General features: G+C 48.6%; 1 protein-coding gene across 3 annotated transcripts in view; it reads right to left on the reverse strand.

The window, feature by feature from the left end:
* LOC146822502 (uncharacterized) overlaps positions 1-22463 on the reverse strand; it is a 263783-nt gene extending 241320 nt beyond the window's left edge. The window contains exons 1-5 of one of the 3 annotated variants that reach the window (XR_014963320.1): positions 22419-22463; positions 22042-22127; positions 21651-21730; positions 21430-21561; positions 20845-21076 (exon numbers count right to left, since the gene is read on the reverse strand). The gene's annotated coding sequence lies outside the window, so the exon portion shown is untranslated. Of the gene's footprint in view, positions 1-17282; positions 17383-20844; positions 21077-21429; positions 21562-21650; positions 21731-22041; positions 22128-22418 lie in introns of those variants that run through there. The other 2 variants (XM_085613609.1, XM_085613610.1) reach the window with 2 other exon arrangements.
* Positions 22464-22689: the final 226 nt, after the last annotated feature.

Below are 22689 nucleotides of genomic sequence, written 5' to 3' on the forward strand. Positions count from 1 at the left end.
AGAAATGTACCGTCAACGGTTCCGGGACTGCAGGAAGATCCCGGGCACCACATGGGTGGAATATGTAAACTTTTTCAGTCGGGCCTTCGATGGGTGGATCAAGGGCAGCAAAGTCACCACCCTTGCCGAACTCACTGATCTTATGTTGTGGGAACATCTGGCTGCGAACTGCTTCATAGAACTACGTCAGCATCTGCTGGACAGCAAGCTCACAGATCCCCGGAAGCTGGCTGTGGAGGCCGACCGCTGGACCAACACCCGGGTCTCCCGGGGCATGGTAGGAGGGTATCCCCGAACCAGTCAGGGACCACCCCGCCAGAGGGGAGGAGGGAACCAGGGAGGGCCGAGAGAGTCCCAGCCTAGCCCCCCGAAGACACAACCTCCACCTTTCCCGGCGCCCCCTCCACCAGTGACCGGGCCCCCTGGGAAACGGGGACACCGGGTGACCGTCACATGTTTCCATTGCCAGAAGCCCGGGCACTACGCCAATGACCCGGAGTGCCCCATGGCCACCCAAGTCTCCCCTGCGAGACAGATAGCCAACGTAGCCCTGGGGGAGGAGGTTGAGGAAGCCGAAGAGTGGGAACCCGCAGCGATGGCCCTAGTATCCCTGGGAGATAGGGAGATGGTCCCTGGTAGCCTCCTACCCTCCAACACACAGAAATATGGGCAGCTCGTCAAGATCAATGGCCACCAGGTAGAGGCCCTGCGAGACACCGGGGCCAGTATCACCGGTGTCCTCAGGCACCTAGTCCCCGAAGAGCAGATCCTCCCCAACGTCTTTTGCCCCGTAATATCCGCAGACAATAGAGAGAGTATGTGTCAGGTAGCCCTGGTGCCATTTGAGTGGGGAGGGGTGATAGGTAAACTCAAGGTGGCCGTAAGAACCTCCCAGCCGGTCGACTGCCTTTTAGGGAACGACCTGGAGAGTTCTCCCTGGAAGCACGTAGAGCGCAAGGCCCACCTAGGAATGATGGGACTCCCCGAGTGGGTGTGCGCCACCACCCGATCTATGTCAGCCCGACTCACTCCCCGGAGAGAAGTCGAGAGCACCCCGATCGAAGAGACCAGTACAGTCCCCGCCGAGGGTCCTCCCGTCCCCCCAGCAGAAGGGTCCGTCGCCCGCGACGAACCCGCACTATCCGACCCCGCCCCGGTCCCCGAGTTGGGGGATCTACCCGAGTTGGCCCATTGGCGCCACGAGGGCGGACCCACCCGGGAAGAATTTTGCCGGGAGCAAGCCACTTGTCCTTCCCTGGTCGGGCTGCGGCGCCAGGCCGAGGGCCAAGCCGCAGGTGACCAGACCGGGACACACCGAATCTATTGGGAGAATAACATCCTGTACAGTGAGCAGAAGTCGGTGGAGCTGGGATCCGGACGGGTCCTGGTGGTACCCCTCCGCTTCCGAGATTTCCTCCTGGGCTTAGCCCACGACGTCCCCCTCGCCGGCCACCTGGGTCAGGACAAGACCTACAGCCGTCTTGTGACCCATTTTTATTGGCCTAAGATGAGAGCAGCGGTAGAGGCCCATTGCAAGTCCTGCCCCACGTGCCAGGCTAGTGGGAAGAGTGGGGGGAAGCGCAAGGCTCCCCTCCAACCCTTCCCGGTCGTCAGTACCCCCTTCGAACGAGTCGGAATCGACATCGTGGGACCACTGGACCCCCCCACCTCCCAAGGTCACCGTTTCATCTTGGTCCTAGTGGACCACGCCACCCGCTATCCGGAGGCTATTCCCCTGCGCACCATTACGGCCCCTGTGGTGGGCTGGGCCCTGATGGGGATCTTTTCCAGGGTGGGTTTTCCCCGCGAGATCGTGAGCGATCGCGGCACTAATTTTATCTCAAGGTATATGACGTCCCTGTGGCAACAATGTGGAGTGTCCTATAAGTTCACCACCCCGTACCATCCCCAAGGGAACGGCCTAGTAGAAAGGTTTAATAGGACTTTGAAAGGGATGATCGCTGGCCTAGAAGAACCCCTCCGGCGTAAGTGGGACGTCCTGCTCCCTTGCCTCTTGTTCGCTTACCGGGAGGTCCCCCAGAAGTCCCTAGGATTCAGCCCGTTTGAATTACGCTATGGGCACCCCGTCCGAGGTCCCCTCAGTTTGGTTAAGGAAGAGTGGGAGGCAGCACCCCAGACCACCCCCCGAGATGTGTTCCAATACGTCCTGGCCCTCCGGAACCAGACCAGGAAGTTCCGAGAACTGGCCGAGGCCAACCTGGAGGCGAGCCAAGAAGAAATGAAGCGCTGGTACGACCAGAATGCCACTCTGGTCGAGTTCCAACCGGGCCAGCAGGTGTGGGTCATGGCCCCCGTGAAGCCTGGCGCCCTCCAGGACCGATGGACTGGGCCTTACAAAGTGGTTGAGCGGAAGAGTCAAGTCACATACTTGGTGGACGTCCAGTCGCCTCGGGACCCCCTCCGGGTCCTGCACGTGAACCGCCTCAAGCCTCACTTTGTGCGGACAGAACTGAGCCTCCTGCTGGCCACCGATGACGGGGCCGAAGATGAGTCGGATCCCCTCCCGGACCTCCTGTGTGTCAAGGAGCAGGATAGCTCCGTGGAGGGAGTGAACCTCTCCCCAGCCCTCACTGCCCAGCAACAAGCGGACTGCCGCCAGCTCCTAAGACAATTTGCCGACCTCTTCTCTCTGACCCCCCGGGTCACCAACTGGTGTGTTCATGACGTGGACACCGGGGACAGCCCGCCGGTGAGACATCGAGCCTACCGGGTTCCTGACCGGGTCCGGTCCTGCATTCAAGATGAAGTCTCGAAGATGCTAACCCTGGGGGTGATCGAGCCCTCTGACAGTCCCTGGGCCAGCCCCGTGGTCCTGGTCCCGAAGGCAGCGGCCCCCGGTGTCGCCCCCGAGCTCCGATTCTGCGTGGATTACCGGGGGCTCAACGACGTTACCCGAGCCGATGCCCACCCCATCCCACGAGCAGACGAACTCATTGACCGGCTGGGGGCAGCCCGGTTCCTCAGCACTTTCGACCTCACCTGCGGATACTGGCAGATTGCGCTCACCGAAGGGGCCAAGGAGCGGTCCGCTTTCTCCACCCCCGACGGGCACTACCGCTTCCGCGTAATGCCCTTCGGGATGAAAAATGCCCCGGCCACTTTCCAGCGACTGGTGAATAGGGTCCTGGCCGGGTTGGAACAGTTCAGCGCGGCATATCTGGACGATATCGCTGTCTTCAGTTCAGAGTGGAGTGAGCACCTCCAGCACCTCCGGAGGGTGCTAACCGCCCTGCGCCAGGCAGGCCTCACAGTAAAAGCCAGCAAGTGCCAGATCGGGCAAGGATCCGTAGTCTACCTGGGGCACCAGGTCGGGAGCGGCCAGGTCGCCCCTCTACAGCCAAAGATCGACGCCATCCTGGCCTGGGAACCACCCATCACCCAGACGGAGGTCCGAGCCTTTCTGGGACTCACGGGCTACTACCGAAGATTCATTCGGGGGTATGGCAGCCTTGTCGGCCCTCTCACCAAACTCACATCTAAAAGACAGCCAAAGAAGGTACAGTGGACGGCTGCCTGCCAGGAAGCTTTCTATGCTCTAAAAAAGGCCATGTGCACTGCTCCCGTCCTCCAGGCTCCCGACTATACCAAGGAGTTCATAGTCCAGACCGATGCCTCCGAGCATGGCATTGGGGCCGTCCTGTCCCAAGTGAATGACCAAGGCCTAGACCAGCCCGTCGCCTTCCTCAGTCGGCGGCTGTTGCCCCGAGAACAGAGGTGGAGCACCATAGAGCGCGAAGCCTTTGCCGTGGTCTGGGCACTCAAAAAGCTACGACCCTACCTGTTCGGCACGCATTTCAGAGTCCAAACCGACCATCGGCCCTTGCGATGGCTCATGCAGATGCGAGGAGAAAACCCCAAGCTACTGCGGTGGTCAATCTCCCTCCAGGGGATGGATTTCACCGTAGAACACCGCCCTGGTACGGACCACGCCAACGCTGACGGCCTCTCCCGGTTCTTCCGCCTCAGCGAAGAGAACCCCCCAAGATGATGGGCAGTTCTCTCCGGCTTTCAGCTGGGGGGGACGCGTGTTGGACCCGGCCTCATAGAATGGCCCTCCGTGCCCCCGCACCACCGAAACCTGGTACCTGCAGCCCAAACACACGGCCTAGCCGACCCTTCCCACCAGAACACCCGCACCCGACCCGGACATCCTCGTCCATGGCCTCTCTCCCTTCGGCCACCCCGGGCCCGCGTGCCCACTTCATGCACCAAGATGGCCGCCCGGCCTCAGCGCGACCCTGGCCTAGAGGCGCCACTCCGGCTGGAGGACATCACGCTTCCAGGGGATGAGAGAGGGAGGAGCAGTTTCTATCGCACCTCTGAACTCCCCTGGGACGATGGGTTTCGATCGGCCCTCCGGCCTCCCTGCGGGCTGGCTCCGTGCCTGCTGGGTGTCTGGGACTCCTCCCGACCCGGCCCTGAAAGGGATCAAAAGACAATAGCAGGAAATCCCGACAAGCGACCCCCAGGTGACAAGACCCCTGCCTGCACAGACTCCGGACATCAAAGAGGGGTCGACCTATAACAAGGGGTGCTCTGGGTCTGTCCGGAAGATTCGACGCGGGAACCACGAGAGCCTGCCGACGTGGACGCGGCTCCTGGAACTTGAACCCGCCTAAGCCTGCTGAGTGACTCGCGGCTCCCTGAAGATCGTAACATCTCCGAACTTGTGCCTAAGCCTGCTGAGTGACTCGCGGCTCCCTGAAGATCGTAACATCTCCGAACTTGTGCCTAAGCCTGCTGAGTGACTCGCGGCTCCCTGAAGATCGTAACATCTCCGAACTTGTGCCTAAGCCTGCTGAGTGACTCGCGGCTCCCTGAAGATCGTAACATCTCCGAACTTGTGCCTAAGCCTGCGGAGTGACTCGCGGCTTCCTGAAGATCGTAAAGACCTCCGAACTTGTACCTGAGCCCGCTGAGTGACTCGCGGCTCCCCCAGACTCTCACGGTCCCGCCGGACCCCGACTACGACCACGTATCCCCCAGCTCGAGGATTGTGAGCTGTGCGCCGGATACGTCCCTGCTTTGAACCTTTGCCAAAGACTGTCCCGCTACCCCCTACCTTTCCGAGACTCTTGAGCCCGTGCTCACCTTGTACATATTTGCAGTGATAACTTACTTGATAAAGATTGTTTTCTGAGAAATACCCAGTGTGGTCACTCTGTGTCGTGTGGTGCCAGAAGTACGATCCTAGTTGCGAGATTCCTCCCCCTGGGGAGTCTCCCGCCAGTGCCCGGCTACGATACTACGAGGGTGGGTCTCAGGGTAGTCAGGACCCCTTCCGGGCTCCTCTGAGGTCGCCGTCTAACAGCTATCCATATAAAATACAGTCCTGTTGTATGCTGGCAGACTCTTTGCAGGAGGCGCATTAACCCACTGTGCAATCCATATAAAATACAGTTCAGTAATATGCTGGCAGACTCTTTGCAGGAGGCGCATTAACCCCCTGAGCTACCCTTGTCAAATACAGTCCTGTAATATGCTGGCAGACTCTCTGCAGGAGGCACATTAACCCACTGAGCTGTCCATATAAAATACAGCCCTGTAATATGCGGCTAGACTTTCTTTACAGCAGGAGCATTAACCCACTGAAGTATCCATATAAAATATAGCACAGTAATATGCTGGCAGACTCTCTGCAGGAGCCACATTAACCCTCTGAGCTATCCATATAAAATGCAGTCCTGTAACATGCGGGTAGACTTTCTTTGCAGGAGGAGCATTAACCCACTGAGCTATCCTTGTCAAATACAGTCCTGTAATATGCTGGCAGACTCTCTGCAGGAGGCATATTAACCCACTGAGCTGTCCATATAAAATACAGCCCTGTAATATGCGGCTAGACTTTCTTTACAGCAGGAGCATTAACCCACTGAAGTATCCATATAAAATACAGCACAGTAATGTGCTGGCAGACTCTCTGCAGGAGGCACATTAACCCACTGAGCTATCCATATAAAATGCAGTCCTGTAACATGCGGGTAGACTTTCTTTGCAGGAGGAGCATTAACCCACTGAGCTATCCATATAAAATACAGTCCTGTAATATGCTGGCAGACTCTCTGCAGGAGGCGCATTAACCCACTGAGCTATCCATATAAAATTCAGCCCTGTAATATGCCGGCAGACTCTCTGCAGGAAGCGCATTAACTCACCGAGCTATCCATATAAAATACAGTCCTGTAATATACTGGCAGACTCTCTGCAGGAGGCGCATTAACCCACCGTGCTATCCATATAAAATACAGTCATGTAATATGCAGGCGCTCTCTCTGCAGGAGGCGCATTAACCCATCGAGCTATCCATATAAAATACAGCCCTGTATTATGCTGGCAGACTCTCTGCAGGAGGCGCATTAACCCACTGAGCTATCCGTATAAAATCCAGTCCTGTAATATGCTGGCAGACTCTCTGCAGAAGACGCATTAACCCACCGAGCTATCTACATAAAATACAGTCTTGTAATATGCAGGCGCTCTCTCTGCAAGAGGCGCATTAACTCACTGAACTGTCCATATAAAATACTGTCCTGTAATATGATGGCAGACTCTCTGCAGGAGGCGCATTAACCCACTGAACTATCCATATAAAAATACACTCCTGTAATATGCTGGCAGACTTTCTTTACAGGAGGAGCATTAACCCACTGAGCTATCCATATAAAATACAGTCCTGTGCAGGGGTGGTCATCTAGTGGACGGGCGGGCTCAGGGGTTGCGTGCTCTCCTGGCATAGCTAACAGCATAATAGGTGCATAGTGCTCCCCATCTTTCTTGAGAAGATCGCTTTTGTGCTGTTTATTGTTCACTTTGGGGGAAACTTACCGTGCGGGAGGGAGAAGCCGGGGGTATGTTTTGAAGGCCCTCCTCCAGTTTATTAATACTTTCTCCACCCCCCCGTCTGGTGGGGTTCTTTTCCTACTTCTTTTTCCCTCTTCTCCTATATTTCGGGTCTGGTTCCAGGGCGACAGGCACACTGCTGGGGGGGGGGCCGTACTCATCTGCAGAGGTGCAGGGTGGGGGGTTGGGGGAGGGGGTTCTTTCGTCTTTTATCTCTTTTTCCATGGCCTCCTTTTTCTTCTCCGATTCTTTTTGTTTTTCTTTTTCTGGGATCAGTGTGATACACCTCCTTTGCTATGACTCGTTGCCGCTCCATGTGTACCACAATTTCCGGGGTGCTCTCCGGGAGTTCTGGCGGGGGACTGCAGGCGCTACTGCTTATGATACTCTTCCTCATCCTGATGTTCTTGTGTTTGCGCCATTGACCTAATAGATTGCTGTAAATCGTTTACGTCTATTACTCTGCATACCTGTAATTGCTGTTTGAAAATAGTCTGGCACCTGATCCTTCTGCCTTGTTTCATTATAAAACGAAAACCTTTTTCTCCTGGTGCCCTACCTACGCTGTTCACAGTATTAGCATCACGATTCTGCTCCCCGATGTGCTGCCTGTGTTTATACTTGCCTGTTTTTGCTCTGATTGCTTAGCGGCCGGCCCCGGGGGGTTGTAGGCCCATACTTGTTCTCTATTGAACTGTCAATAAAGGTTTTCAAAAAAAAAAAAAAAAAAAAAAATACAGTCCTGTGATATGCTGGCAGACTCTTGGCAGGAGGCGCATTAACCCACTGTGCAATCCATATAAAATACAGCAGGAGGTGCATTAACCCACTGAGCTATACGTATCAAATACAGTCCTGTAATATGCTGGCAGACTCTCCGCAGGAAGCACATTAAACCACTGAGCTGTAAATATAAAATACAACCCTGTAATATGCTGGCAGACTCTTTGCAGGAGGCGCATTAACCCACTGTGCAATCCATATAAAATACAGTTCAGTAATATGCTGGCAGACTCTTTGAAGGAAGTGCATTAACCCCCTGAGCTATCCTTGTCAAATACAGTCCTGTAATATGCTGGCAGACTCTCTGCAGGAGGCACATTAACCCACTGAGTTATCCATATAAAATGCAGTCCTGTAACATGCGGGTAGACTTTCTTTGCAGGAGCATTAACCCACTGAGCTATCCATATAAAATACAGTCCTGTGATATGCTGGCAGACTCTCTGCAGGAGGCGCATTAACCCACCGAGCTATCCATATAAAATACAGTCCTGTAATATGCTGGCAGACTCTCTGCAAGAGGCGCATTAACCCACTGAACTATCCATATACAATACAGTCCTGTAGTATGCGGACAGGCTCTCTGCAGGAGGCGCATTAACCCACTGAGCTATCCATATAAAATACAGTTCAGTAATATGCTGACAGACTCTCTGCAGTAGGCACATTAACCAACTGAGCTATCCATATAAAATACAGTGCTGTAACATTCGGGTAGAATTTCTTTGCAGGAGGCACATTAACCCACTGAGCTATCCATATAAAATACAGTCCTGTAATATGCTGGCAGACTCTTTGCGGGAGGCACATTAACCCACTGAACTATCCATATAAAAATATAGTCCTGTAATATGCTGGCAGACTCTCTGCAGGAGGCGCATTAAACCACTGAGCTATCCATATAAAATACAGTCCTGCGATATGCTGGCAGACTCTCTGCAGGAGGCCCATTAACCAACTGAGCTACCCATATAAAATAAAGTCCTGTAACATGCGTGTAGACTTTCTTTGCAGGAGGCACATTAACCCACTCAGCTATCCATATAAAATACAGTCCTGTAATATGCTGGCAGACTCTTTGCAGGAGGCACATTAACCCACTGAGCCATCCATATAAAATACAGTTCTGTAATATGCTGGCAGACTCTCCGCTGGAGGCGCATTAACCCACTGAGATAAAGTACAGCCCTGTAATATGCTGGCAGACTCTTTGCAGGAGGCGCATTAACCCACCGAGCTATTCATATAAAATAAAGTCCTGTAATATGCTGGCAGGCTCTCTTCAGGAGGCACATTATCCCACTGAACTATCCATATAAAATACAATTCAGTAATATGATGACAGACTCTCTACAGTAGTCACATTAACCCACTGAGCTATCCATATATAATACAGTCCTGTAATATGTGGGTAGACTTTGTTTGCAGCAGGACCATTGACCCATTGAAGTATCCATATAAAATACAGCCCCGTAATGTGCTGGCAGACTCTCTGCAGGAGGGCGCATTAACCCACTGAACTATCCATATAAAAATACAGTCCTGTAATATGCTGGCAGACTCTCTGCAGGATGCGCATTAACCCACTGAGCTATCCATATAAAATACAGTCCTGTAATATACAGGCAGACTCTCTGCAGGAGGCGCATTAACCCACCAAGCTATCTATATAAAATACAGTCTTGTAATATGGGGCCAGACTCTCTGCAGGAGGCGCATTAACCCACTGAGCTATCCGTATAAAATCCAGTCCGGTAATATGCTGGCAGACTCTCTGCAGGAGGCGCATTAACCCACTGAGCTATCCGTATAAAATCCAGTCCTGTAATATGCTGGCAGACTCTCTGCAGAAGACGCATTAACCCACCAAGCTATCTATATAAAATACAGTAGTTTAATATGCCAGCAGACTCTCTGCAGGAGGCACATTAACCCACTGACCTAAACATATTAAATACAGTCCTGTGATATGACGGCAGAATCTCAGCAGGAGGCGCATTAAACCACTGAGCTATCTATATAAAATACAGCCCTCTAATATGCTGGCAGACTATCAGCAGGAGGAACATTAACCCACCGAGCTATCCATTTAAATACAGTCCTGCAATATGCTGGCAGACTCTCTGCGAGAGGCGCAGTAACCAACTGAGCTATCCATTTAAATACAGTCCTGTAATATGCTTCAGGCTCTCTGCAGGAGGCCCACTAATCCACTGAGCTATCCATATAAAATACAGTCCTGTAATATGCTGGCAGACTTTCATTGCAGGAGGCGCATTAACCTACCGAGCTATCCATATCAAATACAGTCCTGTAATATGCTGGCAGACTCTCTGCAGGAGGCGCATTAACCCGCTGAGCTATCCATATGAAATACAGTTCTGTAATATGCTGGCAGACTCTCTGCAGGAGGCGCATTAACCCACTGAGCTATCCGTATAAAATACAGTCCTGTAATATGATTCAGACTCTCTGCAGGAGGAGCATTAATCCACTGAGATATCCGTATAAAATACAGTCCTGTAATATGCTGGCGGACTCTCTGCAGGAGGCGCATTAATCCACTGAGCTATCCATATAAAATACAGTCCTGTAAATTGCTGAAGGATTCTCTGAAGGAGGCGCATTAACCCACTGAGCTATCCGTATAAAATACAGTCCTGTAATATGCTGCAGACTCTCTGCAGGAGGCGCTTTAATGCACTGAGCTATCCATATAAAATACAGTCCTGTAATATGCTGGCAGACTCTCTGCAGGAGGCGCATTAACACACTGAGCTATCCATATAAAATACAGTCCTGTAATATGCTGGCACACCCTCTGCAGGAGGTGCATTAATCCACTGAGCTATCCATATAAAATACAGTCCTGTAATATGCTGGCAGACCCTCTGCAGGAGGCGCATTAACCCACCGAGCTATCCGGATAAAATACAGTCCTGTAATATGCTGGCAGACTCTCTGCAGGAGGCGCATTAACCCACCGAGCTATCCACATAAAATAGTCTTGTAATATGCTGGCAGGCTCTCTGCAAGAGGCACATTATCCCACTGAGCTATCCATATAAAATGCAGTCCTGTAACATGCGGGTAGACTTTCTTTGCAGGAGGAGCATTAACCCACTTAGCTATCCATATAAAATACAGTCCTGTAATATGCTGGCAGACTCTCTGCAGGAGGCGCATTAATCCACTGAGCTATCCATATAAAATTCAGCACTGTAATATGCCGGCAAACTCTCTGCAGGAGGCGCATTAACTCACCGAGCTATCCATATAAAATACAGTCCTGTAATATACTGGCAGACTCTCTGCAGGAGGCGCATTAACCCACCGAGCTATCCATATAAAATACAGTCCTGTAATATGCAGGCGCTCTCTCTGCAGGAGGCGCATTAACCCACCGAGCTATCCATATAAAATACAGTCCTGTAATATGCAGGCGCTCTCTCTGCAGGAGGCGCATTAACTCACTGAACTGTCCATATAAAATACTGTCCTGTAATACGATGGCAGACTCTCTGTAGGAGGCGCATTAACCCACTGAACTATCCATATAAAAATACACTCCTGTAATATGCTGGCAGACTTTCTTTACAGGAAGAGCATTAACCCACTGAGCTATCCATATAAAATACAATCCTGTGATATGCTGGCAGACTCTTTGCAGGAGGCGCATTAACCCACTGTGCAATCCATATAAAATACAGTTCAGTAATATGCTGGCAGACTCTTTGCAGGATGCGCATTAACCCCCTGAGCTACCCTTGTCAAATACAGTCCTGTAATATGCTGGCAGACTCTCTGCAGGAGGCACATTAACCCACTGAGCTGTCCATATAAAATACAGCCCTGTAATATGCGGCTAGACTTTCTTTACAGCAGGAGCATTAACCCACTGAAGTAGCCATATAAAATATAGCACAGTAATATGCTGGCAGACTCTCTGCAGGAGCCACATTAACCCTCTGAGCTATCCATATAAAATGCAGTCCTGTAACATGCAGGTAGACTTTCTTTGCAGGAGGAGCATGAACCCACTGAGCTATCCATATAAAATACAGTCCTGTGATATGCTGGCAGACTCTCTGCAGGAGGCGCATTAACCCACCGAGCTATCCATATAAAATACAGTCTTGTAATATGCTGGCAGGCTCTATGCGGGAGGCGCATTAACCCACCAAGCTATCCATTTAAAATACAGTCCTGTGATATGCTGGCAGACTCTCTGCAGGAGGCGCATTAACCCACCGAGCTATCCATATAAAATACAGTCCTGTAATATGCTGGCAGACTCTCTGCAGGAGGTGCATTAACCCACTGAACTATCCATATACAATACAGTCCTGTAGAATGTGGACAGGCTCTCTGCAGGAGGCGCATTAACCCACTGAGCTATCCATATAAAATACAGTCCAGTAATATGCTGACAGACTATTTGCAGGAGCCACATTAACCCACTGAACTATCCATATAAAATACAGTTCAGTAATATGCGGACAGACTCTCTGCAGGAGGCGCATTAACCCACTGAGCTATCCATATAAAATACAGTCCTGTAATATGCTGGCAGACTCTTTGCGGGAGGCACATTAACCCACTGAACTATCCATATAAAATACAGTTCAGTAATATGCTGGCAGACTCTCTACAGAAGGCGCATTAACCCACCAAGCTATCTATATAAAATACAGTCTTGTAATATGCCAGCAGACTCTCTGCAGGAGGCACATTAACCAACTGAGCTATCCATATAAAATACAGTCCTGTAACATGCGGGTAGACTTTCTTTGCAGGAGGCACATTAACCCACTGAGCTATCCATATAAAATACAGTTCAGTAATATGCTGACAGACTCTCTGCAGTAGGCACATTAACAAACTGAGCTATCCATATAAAATACAGTCCTGTAACATGCGGGTAGACTTTCTTTACAGGAGGCGCATTAACCCACTGAACTCTCCATATAAAAATACAGTCCTGTAATATGCTGGCAGACTCTCTACAGGAGGCGCATTAACCCACCGAGCTATCTATATAAAATACAGTCCTGTAATATACCAGCAGACTCTCTGCAGGAGGTACATTAACCCACTGAGCTATCCATATTAAATACAGTCCTGTGATATGACGGCAGCCTCCCTGCAGGAGGCGCATTAACCCACTGAGCTATCAGTATAAAATACAGTCTAGTAATATGCTGACAGACTATTTGCAGGCGCCACATTAACCAATTGAGCTATACAAATAAAATAAAGTCCTGTAACATGCGTGTAGACTTTCTTTGCAGGAGGCACATTAACCCACTGAGCTATCCATATAAAATACAGTCCTGTAATATGCTGGCAGACTCTTTGCAGGATGCACATTAACCCACTGAGCCATCCGTATAAAATACAGTGCTGTGATATGCTGGCAGACTCTCCGCTGGAGGCGCATTAACCCACTGAGATAAAGTACGGCCCTGTAATATGCTGGCAGACTCGTTGCAGGAGGCGTATTAACCCACCGAGCTATCCATATAAAATACAGTCCTGTAATATGCGGCAGACTCTCTGCAGGTGGCACATTAACCCACTGAGCTATCCGTATAAAGTACAGTTCTGAAATATACGGGTAGACTTTCTTTGAAGGAGGCACATTAACCCACTGAACTATCCATATAAAATAAAGTCCTGTAATATGCTGGCAGGCTCTCTTCAGGAGACACATTATCCCAGTGAACTATCCATATAAAATACAGTTCAGTAATATGCTGACAGACTCTCTGCAGTAGTCACATTAACCCATTGAGCTATCCATATATAATACAGGTCCTTTAATATGCAGGTAGACTTTCTTTGCAGCAGGACCATTAACCCACTGAAGTATTCATATAAAATACAGCCCAGTAATGTGCTGGCAGACTCTCTGCAGGAGGGCGCATTAACCCACTGAACTATCCATATAAAAATATAGTCCTGTAATATGCTGGCAGACTCTCTGCAGGATGCACATTAACCCACTGAGCTATCCATATAAAATACAGTCCTGTAATATACTGGCAGACTCTCTGCAGGAGGCGCATTAACCCACCAAGCTATCCATATAAAATACAGTCTTGTAATATGCTGGCAGACTCTCTGCAGGAGGCGCATTAACCCACCAAGCTATCCATATAAAATACAGTCTTGTAATATGCTGGCAGACTCTCTGCAGGAGGCGCATTAACCCACTGAGCTATCCGTATAAAATCCAGTCCTGTAATATGCTGGCAGACTCTCTGCAGGAGGCTCATTAACCCACTGAGCTATCTATATAAAATACAGCCCTCTAATATGCTGGCAGACTATCAGCAGGAGGCACATTAACCCACAGAGCTATCCATTTAAATACAGTCCTGCAATATGCTGGCAGACTCTCTGCGAGAGGCGAAGTAACCAACTGAGCTATCCATTTAAATACAATCCTGAAATATGCTGGTAGACTCTCTGCAGGAGGCGCATTAACCCACTGAGCTATCGATATAAAATACAGTCCTGTAATATGCTGGCAGACTCTGCAGGAGGCGCATTAAACCACTGAGATATCCATATAAAATAAAGCCCTGCGATATGCTGGCAAACTCTCTGCAGGAGGCGCATTAACCCACCGAGCTATCTATATAAAATACAGTCCTGTAATATGCTGGCAGACTCTGCAGGAAGCGCATTAACTCACTGAACTGTCCATATAAAATACAGTCCTGTAATACGATGGCAGACTCTCTGCAGGAGGTGCATTAACCCACTGAGCTATCCGTATAAAATACAGTCCTGTAAGATGCTTCAGACTCTCTGCAGGAGGCGCATTAATCCACTGAGCTATCCATATAAAATACAGTCCTGTAACATGCTGGCAGACTCTCTGCAGGAGGCGGATTAATCCACTGAGCTATCCATATGAAATACAGTCCTGTAAATTGCTGAAGGACTCTCTGAAGGAGGCGCATTAACCCACTGAGCTATCCGTATAAAATACAGTCCTGTAATATGCTGCAGACTCTCTGCAGGAGGCGCATTAATGCACTGAGCTATCCATATAAAATACAGCCCTGTAATATGCTGGCAGACTCTCTGCAGGAGGCGCATTAACACACTGAGCTATCCATATAAAATACAGTCCTGTAATATTCTAGCAGACTCTCTGCAGGAGGCGCATTAATCCACTGAGCTATCCATATAAAATACAGTCCTGTAATATGCTGACAGACCCTCTGCAGGAGGCGCATTAACCCACCGAGCTATCCGGATAAAATACAGTCCTGTAATATGCTGGCAGACTCTCTGCAGGAGGCGCATTAACCCACCGAGCTATCCATATAAAATAGTCTTGTAATATGCTGGCAGGCTCTCTGCAAGAGGCACATTAACCCACTGAGCTGTCCATATAAAATACAGTCCTGTGATATGACGGCAGAATCTCAGCAGGAGGCGCATTAAACCACTGAGCTATCCATATAAAATACAGTCCTGTAATATGCTGGTAGACTCTCTGCAGGAGGCGCATTAATCCACCGAGCTATCCATATAAAATGCAGCCCTGTAATATGCCGGCAGACTCTCGGCAGGAGGCGCATTAACTCACCGAGCTATCCATATAAAATACAGTCCTGTAATATACTGGCAGACTCTCTGCAGGAGGCGCATTAACCCACCGAGCTATCCATATAAAATACAGACTTGTAATATGCAGGCGCTCTCTCTGCAGGAGGCGCGTTAACCCACCGAGCTATCCATATAAAATACAGCCCTGTAATATGCTGGCAGACTCTCTGCAGGAGGCGCATTAACCCACCAAGCTATCCATATAAAATACAGTCTTGTAATATGCTGGCAGACTCTCTGCAGGAGGCACATTAACCCACTGAGTTATCCGTATAAAATCCAGTCCTGTAATATGCTGGCAGAATCTCTGCAGAAGGCGCATTAACCCACCGAGCTATCTATATAAAATACAGTCTTGTAATATGCAGGCGCTCTCTCTGCAGGAAGCGCATTAACTCACTGAACTGTCCATATAAAATACTGTCCTGTAATACGATGGCAGACTCTCTGCAGGAGGCACATTAACCCACTGAGCTATCCGTATAAAATCCAGTCCTGTAATATGCTGGCAGACTCTCTGCAGGAGGCGCATTAACCCACTGAGCTATCCGTATAAAATCCAGTCCTCTAATATGCTGGCAGACTCTCTGCAGAAGACGCATTAACCCACCAAGCTATCTATATAAAATACAGTTGTTTAATATGCCAGCAGACTCTCTGCAGGAGGCACATTAACCCACTGACCTATCCATATTAAATACAGTCCTGTGATATGACGGCAGAATCTCAGCAGGAGGTGCATTAAACCACTGAGCTATCTATATAAAATACAGCTCTCTAATATGCTGGCAGACTATCAGCAGGAGGCACATTAACCCACCGAGCTATCCATTTAAATACAGTCCTGCAAAATGCTGGCAGACTCTCTGCGAGAGGCGCGGTAAGCAACTGAGCTATCCATTTAAATACAATCCTGAAATATGCTTCAGACTCTCTGCAGGAGGTGCATTAATCCACTGAGCTATCTATTTAGATACAGTCCTGTAAACACACTCCTGTAATATGTTTCAGACTCTCTGCAGGAGGCGCATTAATCCACTGAGCTATTCATATAAAATACAGTCCTGCAATATGCTGGCAGACTTTCTTTGCAGGAGGCGCATTAACCTACCGAGCTATTCATATCAAATACAGTCCTGTAATATGCTGGCAGACTCTCTGCAGGAGGCGCATTAACCCACTGAGCTATCCATATAAAATACAGTCCTGTAATATGCTGGCAGACACTGCAGGCGGCGCACTAAACCACTGAGATATCCATATAAAATACAGTCCTGTGATATGCTGCAGACTCTCTGCAGGAGGCGCATTAACCCACTGAGCTATCCGTATAAAATACAGTCCTGTAATATGCTGGCAGACTCTCTGCAGGAGGCGCATTACCAACCGAGCTATCCGGATAAAATACAGCCCTGTACATTGCTGAAGGACTCTCTGAAGGAGGCGCATTAACACACTGAGCTATCCATAAAAAATACAGTCCTGTAATATGCTGGCAGACCCTCTGCAGGAGGCGCATTAACCCACTGAGCTATCCAGATAAAATACAGTCCTGTAATATGCTGGCAGACTCTCTGCAGGAGGCGCATTAACCCACCGAGCTATCGATATAAAATAGTCTTGTAATATGCTGGCAGGCTCTCTGCAAGAGGCACATTAACCCACTGAGCTATCCATATAAAATACAGTCCTGTGATATGATGGCAGAATCTCAGCAGGATGCGCATTAACCCACCGAACTATCTATATAAAATACAGTCTTGTAATATGCAGGCGCTCTCTCTGCAGGATGCGCATTAACCCACTGAATTGTCCATATAAAATACTGTCGTGTAATACGATGGCAGACTCTCTGCAGGAGGCGCATTAACCCACTGAACTATCCATATAAAAATATACTCCTGTAATATGCTGACAGACTGTCTGCAGGAGGGTCATTAAACCACTGACCTCTGGCCTTTCACCAGCGGGGGAACCCCCCCCCCCCCCCTCCAGCCTCATCTCTGACTCACCAGGCCTCACAGCGCCTGGAGATGAATCCTTTGCTTCGAGGCGCCCCCCTGGGGCTGCAGCTCAACTGTCTGCGAGTCACACTCCCTGGCTGTGGACGTCACTTCCGGCAATTTAAGTTGAAATCTGCGCATGCGCCACCCACTGTTTGCCAATTCAAGGAACGTCACTTCCGGAGGCCCCGCACACCTGCACATGGTTACTAGTTCGTGAAAATATCGACAGTTAATAACTGCGCATGCGCGCTGAGCCCAGACTGTGTTAGTGATGGACTCAGACTGACGTTTAGGGGGTGCGCATGCGCAGTTTGATGAGTGCTGCTTCCGAGACAGCTGACCGCCTGACCCCAGGGCTTTGGATCCCTGGTGCAGGAGTGAGTGCACGAGTTATGATTACTTTCTGTGTTTATGGCATTTCACTACACTAGTGAGTCTTGAATTAGACCCATTTTGTAGTGAGTCAGTGGTTATCTTCAACGCGTTAAAAATAAATAATTAAAGAGGACGAGGGGGGTGCAGAGGTAAAGCTGTGTATGGGGCCCCCTGGGGTGGGGAGGGGCAGGGGGTGATCAGGGAGCTGGGGGGTGCAGAGGTAAAGCTGAGTATGGGGTCCTCAGGGGGTGGGGAGGGGCAGGGGGTGATCAGGGAGCTGGGGGGTGCAGAGGAAAAGCTGAGTATGGGGTCCTCAGGGGGTGGGGAGGGGATGCAGAGGTAAATCTGGGTCTGGGGTCCTCAGGGGGTGGGGAGGGGCAGGGGGTGATCGGGGAGCTGGTGGGGGGGATGCAGAGGTAAATCTGGGTATGGGTTCTTCAGGGGGTGGGGAGGAGCAGGGGTGATCAGGGAGCTGGGTGGTGCATAGGTAAATCTGGGTATGGGGGCTGCCCTTCCCTGGGGAATGTCAGGGTTGTGGCCCTGGCCAGCTTTAGAATGCAGTGTTTGTTTCCGGCATATTTCGACGAAGTGGGAAACTGAGATTACCCCTCGCTAAAACATACCCACGGGACCAGGGGGCATATGTATCAAACGATTTTTTAGTCGCAAACGCTGCGATTCGCAAAATAACAGCATTTGCGATTAAAAAATCGGTAATCGGGATGTATGAGACAAATCCCATCGCAAAATTAAGGAATTGCTAATTTAGCGATTTCTTAATTTTGCGGAAGCATTTAAGAAATCGCAAATTGCGATTTCTTAAATGAGATGTAAAAAGCACCCAAGTTGTGCGAATTATCCTTAAGAAATCGCAAATTACCACCAACTTCCAGTTGATGGTAATTTGCGATTTCCTTTCAAAATGCACTTTTTTTAATTTTACAAAGTGCCACGTGGCGCTCATACATGCCCTTAGGGCATGTATGTGCGCCATATGCACACACATGCTCATTTCAGGGGTGCATCAGGGTGTCATCATGACACCCTTGCACCTTTGAAATTATTCCCAAATTGCGATTAGCAAATTGCGATTCGCTATTTGAGAATTACTTCCCATTCATTCCTATGGGTCTCCTGGCCCATAGAAATGAATGGGCAGGTATTCCTTAATTGCGATTTCGCAATTTGCTAATCGCAATTAAGGAATTTTAAGAAATCGCAAAAAGTTTGCAATTTTTTAAATACATCCCGTTTTGCAATTCTCAAATAGCGATTCTTTAAAAATCGCTATTTGAGAATCGCAAATGGTGTTGTTGATACATATGCCCCCAGATCCTGTGGCAGTAAGTGTTTACTGGCAGAATCTGTGGTATATACTGATACTTACTATTGGTGTTTCAAAGCTCAAGACTACTTTATTCCACTTGGATACCAGAGTTGTCTCTCGAACGTTGCAATAGAGAAGACTCAAGACTCACTCCAGGAAGTAGTAAATAGAGTATGTAGTAATCACTCACTAAGCTCAAGTCTTTTTATTGACTGATTTATTGGAGAGTAATTTAGAATTAGAAACACCCAAAAAATGAGCCGCATTACAACTAGCCACCCTCTACGCAACAGACATTTTCTGATGTCTCAGCACTTTCTAAGCGTCAACGCCTACTCACTGTAACTGCAGACTCACAAAGATATGTGTTACCTGATAATGGAAATGTGGCCATTGTATGTAGAGGTTTCACCATGTGGTGTGGCCCACTCTTACCGTGAGGTTTGTAGGGGCCCAAGCTACCCTCACCTCTGCAGTGTTATGGGGAGGATGGGGCAGAGAAGGGGAGTCAGGGGGTTTGGGGGACAGGGGCTGACTGCCCTAGAGTGATCTAGGGCCCAATCTTGCGCACATTGTGTTGGGGCCCTAGTTGCCCTCTCCCCTACAGTGTTATGGGAGGGATGGAGACTCCTAGGATTCAGGGACAGAGGCTGCCCTAGGGTGATCTGGGGTCCACCCCTGCCCTCAATGGTTTGGGGCCCTAGTCACCCTCTCCCCTGCAGTGTTATGGAGAGGGATAGAGACTCTTAGGATTCAGGGGACAGAGGCCCGCTCCTGCCCTCAGTGCTTTGAGGACTTTAGTCGCCCTCTCCCCTGCAGTGTTATAGGGAGGGATGGAGACTCTTGGGATTCAGGGGACAGAGTCTGACTGCTGGGTGATCTGGGGTCCACCCCTGCCCTCAATGTTTTGGGGCCCTAGTCGCCCTCTCCCCTGCAGTGTTATTGAGAGGGATAGAGACTCTTGGGATTCAGAGGACAGAGGTTAGCTGCTGGGTGATCTGGGCCCCACCCCTGCCCTCTGTGCTTTGAGGACTTTAGTCGCCCTCTCCCCTGCAGTGTTATAGGGAGGGATGGAGACTCTTGGGATTCAGAGGACAGAGGTTATCTGCTGGGTGATCTGGGGCCCACTCCTGCCCTCAGTGCTTTGAGCACCTTTGTGTGCCTGCTTCAATTAACTGTTCTTGGAGCTCTGCCTGCTCTCTCATTGCTGCAGGGCCCTGGGCAGGAAAATCTTAAGTATTTTAAGTGCTCTGGACCAAACATAATTACCACCCACCCCTGCTCAGAACAGCTCTGAATTTATTTCTCCATTTTAGCTCATCATGCCTCAGCAACTTAAAAAAATATCTTTTTAATCAGTTTAAGTACAATAGACAAATTGTTATTCTCAAACCAATTCCACCCATTAGTGACACAACCCCCCAATACAGACAGTCCCCTGAATATAAAACCTACAGTCCAGCCACAGCATGTGATAGACACATCCCATAGTACCAAGCTTGAGTCCTGTTGCTCCAGTGCACATATTTCCCCTCCCAGCCCATTAATTGTTTGATAAGGCATCATCCATCCCTTTCCATGACCCCCATACTTTAGTGCATTTGTTCCGCAACCACGTTCAAGATATACAAAGAAATGTGCGGTACTAGTCGCCCCGGAAGGTAAAATTACTGCACCTCGTAACCATATTTGTAACCAAAGTCAAGTTGTCAATGAGAAATATAAAAAATTCTGGTGAAATTTGTACACATGCAGAGGTGCAATCGCAGTTCCGGCACCCTACTACCAAAGGTGTCCCCTGTACTTTAGGAATACTAATTTAAAGAATATAAGCATATAATGGAACCGCACCCAGCACTCCCTTGAGCAGTTGCTTAATCCACCACAGTATTGGATATTAGTAGAAACAACCACATGCTTGACATAGATCACATCATATGTCCTTATACAGCATAATTAATATAAAAGTACAGGCTGAAATGTGTTTGCAAAACATAGTAAAGTCCAGTTTCTGTTCAAAGTTGATTTATTCGGAGGAACATCAATTACAGTAAAACATCAGCCAACACGTGTTTCGCCTCTTTAGACTTTTTCAAGGCTGAAAAAACAGATACAGTACATATTGTTGGTGCTTAGCACAGATAGTAACCACAACCAAAGTACAAATCACTTTAGCCCAATGTTGTAAATAAACATGGCAGTTTTCAGCAATACTTTAATATTTTAATAGAGGTCAAATTATAAAGACCGTAGAGAGAATACGAGAAAAATGGGAGATAGAAAAGAGTTATTTGTATTAACCAAAGTTTAGTCACAAAGCTAGTGGTTCAGTAGAACTGTGAACCTTCACCAAAATACTTTCTGTATCTTGTTTATCACCTCTGTGTGACATCAAATGTAGTGATTGATACCCAGCTGTGAGAGGTATAACAATATCTATATACAACCCACCAGATCGGTGTTGCTGATCCGGATGTTTTATGGTCTTGCACCAAAATTGCCGCACAAACTTCATCCAAGAAAACTCATTAGAGTCAAAATGCCTAATTGTCAGATTTGGATCTGTTCCGTCCTCCAATGTATCTGTAAAGATGACAAGAACAATATCCAATATTGTAACACGTAATCCCACTGCTCCTGAATTGGTCGCATTGAATTTAAATATCACTTACTCCTGATAGATAACATATTTCCAGATTCCAATACACGAACAAGTCCAGACGTGGGGCATTCAATATTTTACAACTGTTATCTAGGAGCGAAAGATAAGATATGTGTCTAGTCTTAAAAGCACAAACGAGTACACAAAACCCATACCATAACATCCAGTTTCACACCGTGCACGAGTGTCCCATAAATGTTGACCCCAATCATCAGAGCATAAAGTATAAAAGTGCCAAATAGCATAGAAAGACAAAGAACACATAGATCGACGCTTATGTTGACCCCAATTGTGAAAACACAAAGTTAAACCAGTGGACACATAGTGGTCATCCTAGTGTCCAAGCCATGGTGAAAAAAAGGTAAAAATGAAACTCATATGAATATGTAGTACATAATTACCAAAAATACTAGTTGATTCATGTAACGCTTGTGTGTAATAACCGGTCGACCTGGTCAGCACTTGAAGGAGTCCATGGTAAGCTCCCCTGATGAAAATAAAAATAAATTAATACATACATGAATGATTTCTCTGTATACTGATGTATACGCAGTACGCCCGACTTCTAGTCACCAGTTTAATGGCCACGTCTTGTATTCCTTTAAGTATTCAAACCCATATCCTTACGTTAGACAATTCCGAACATCATTGCGGCGACAAATAAATCTCTTAACAATTGAAGTGAGCTGAAGAAGCGCTCCCTTCTTCCACTATAGTGTACTAGCAACAAACAAGATCCTATTTGAAGTAAAACCGAGCAGCGCTTTTGTTCACTCACCCAGTATCGCGTGAAAGTGTCCGACTCGTGACGTCAGTCCGTTCAGAATAGTGAACACGAACGTACATCGTCATTCGTGTTTATAGAGGGTCGTTACACGTGACCAAGCCCAAGCTCAAGAAAGCTGAAATGTATGTGTCTCCATTTGGAGTGTGGGAGCCCGCGCCATATTGGAGAGGCCAGAATCTTAGTTGTACTCAAAAAGAAATCAGAAATAAACATAAACGTCAAGTTCTATCACACCTTAAGGCATCCTAAAATATACTTGAGC

This window comes from Triturus cristatus, chromosome 6 (genome assembly GCF_964204655.1).
Source record: "Triturus cristatus chromosome 6, aTriCri1.1, whole genome shotgun sequence".
Taxonomy (NCBI): Eukaryota; Metazoa; Chordata; class Amphibia; order Caudata; family Salamandridae; genus Triturus; species Triturus cristatus.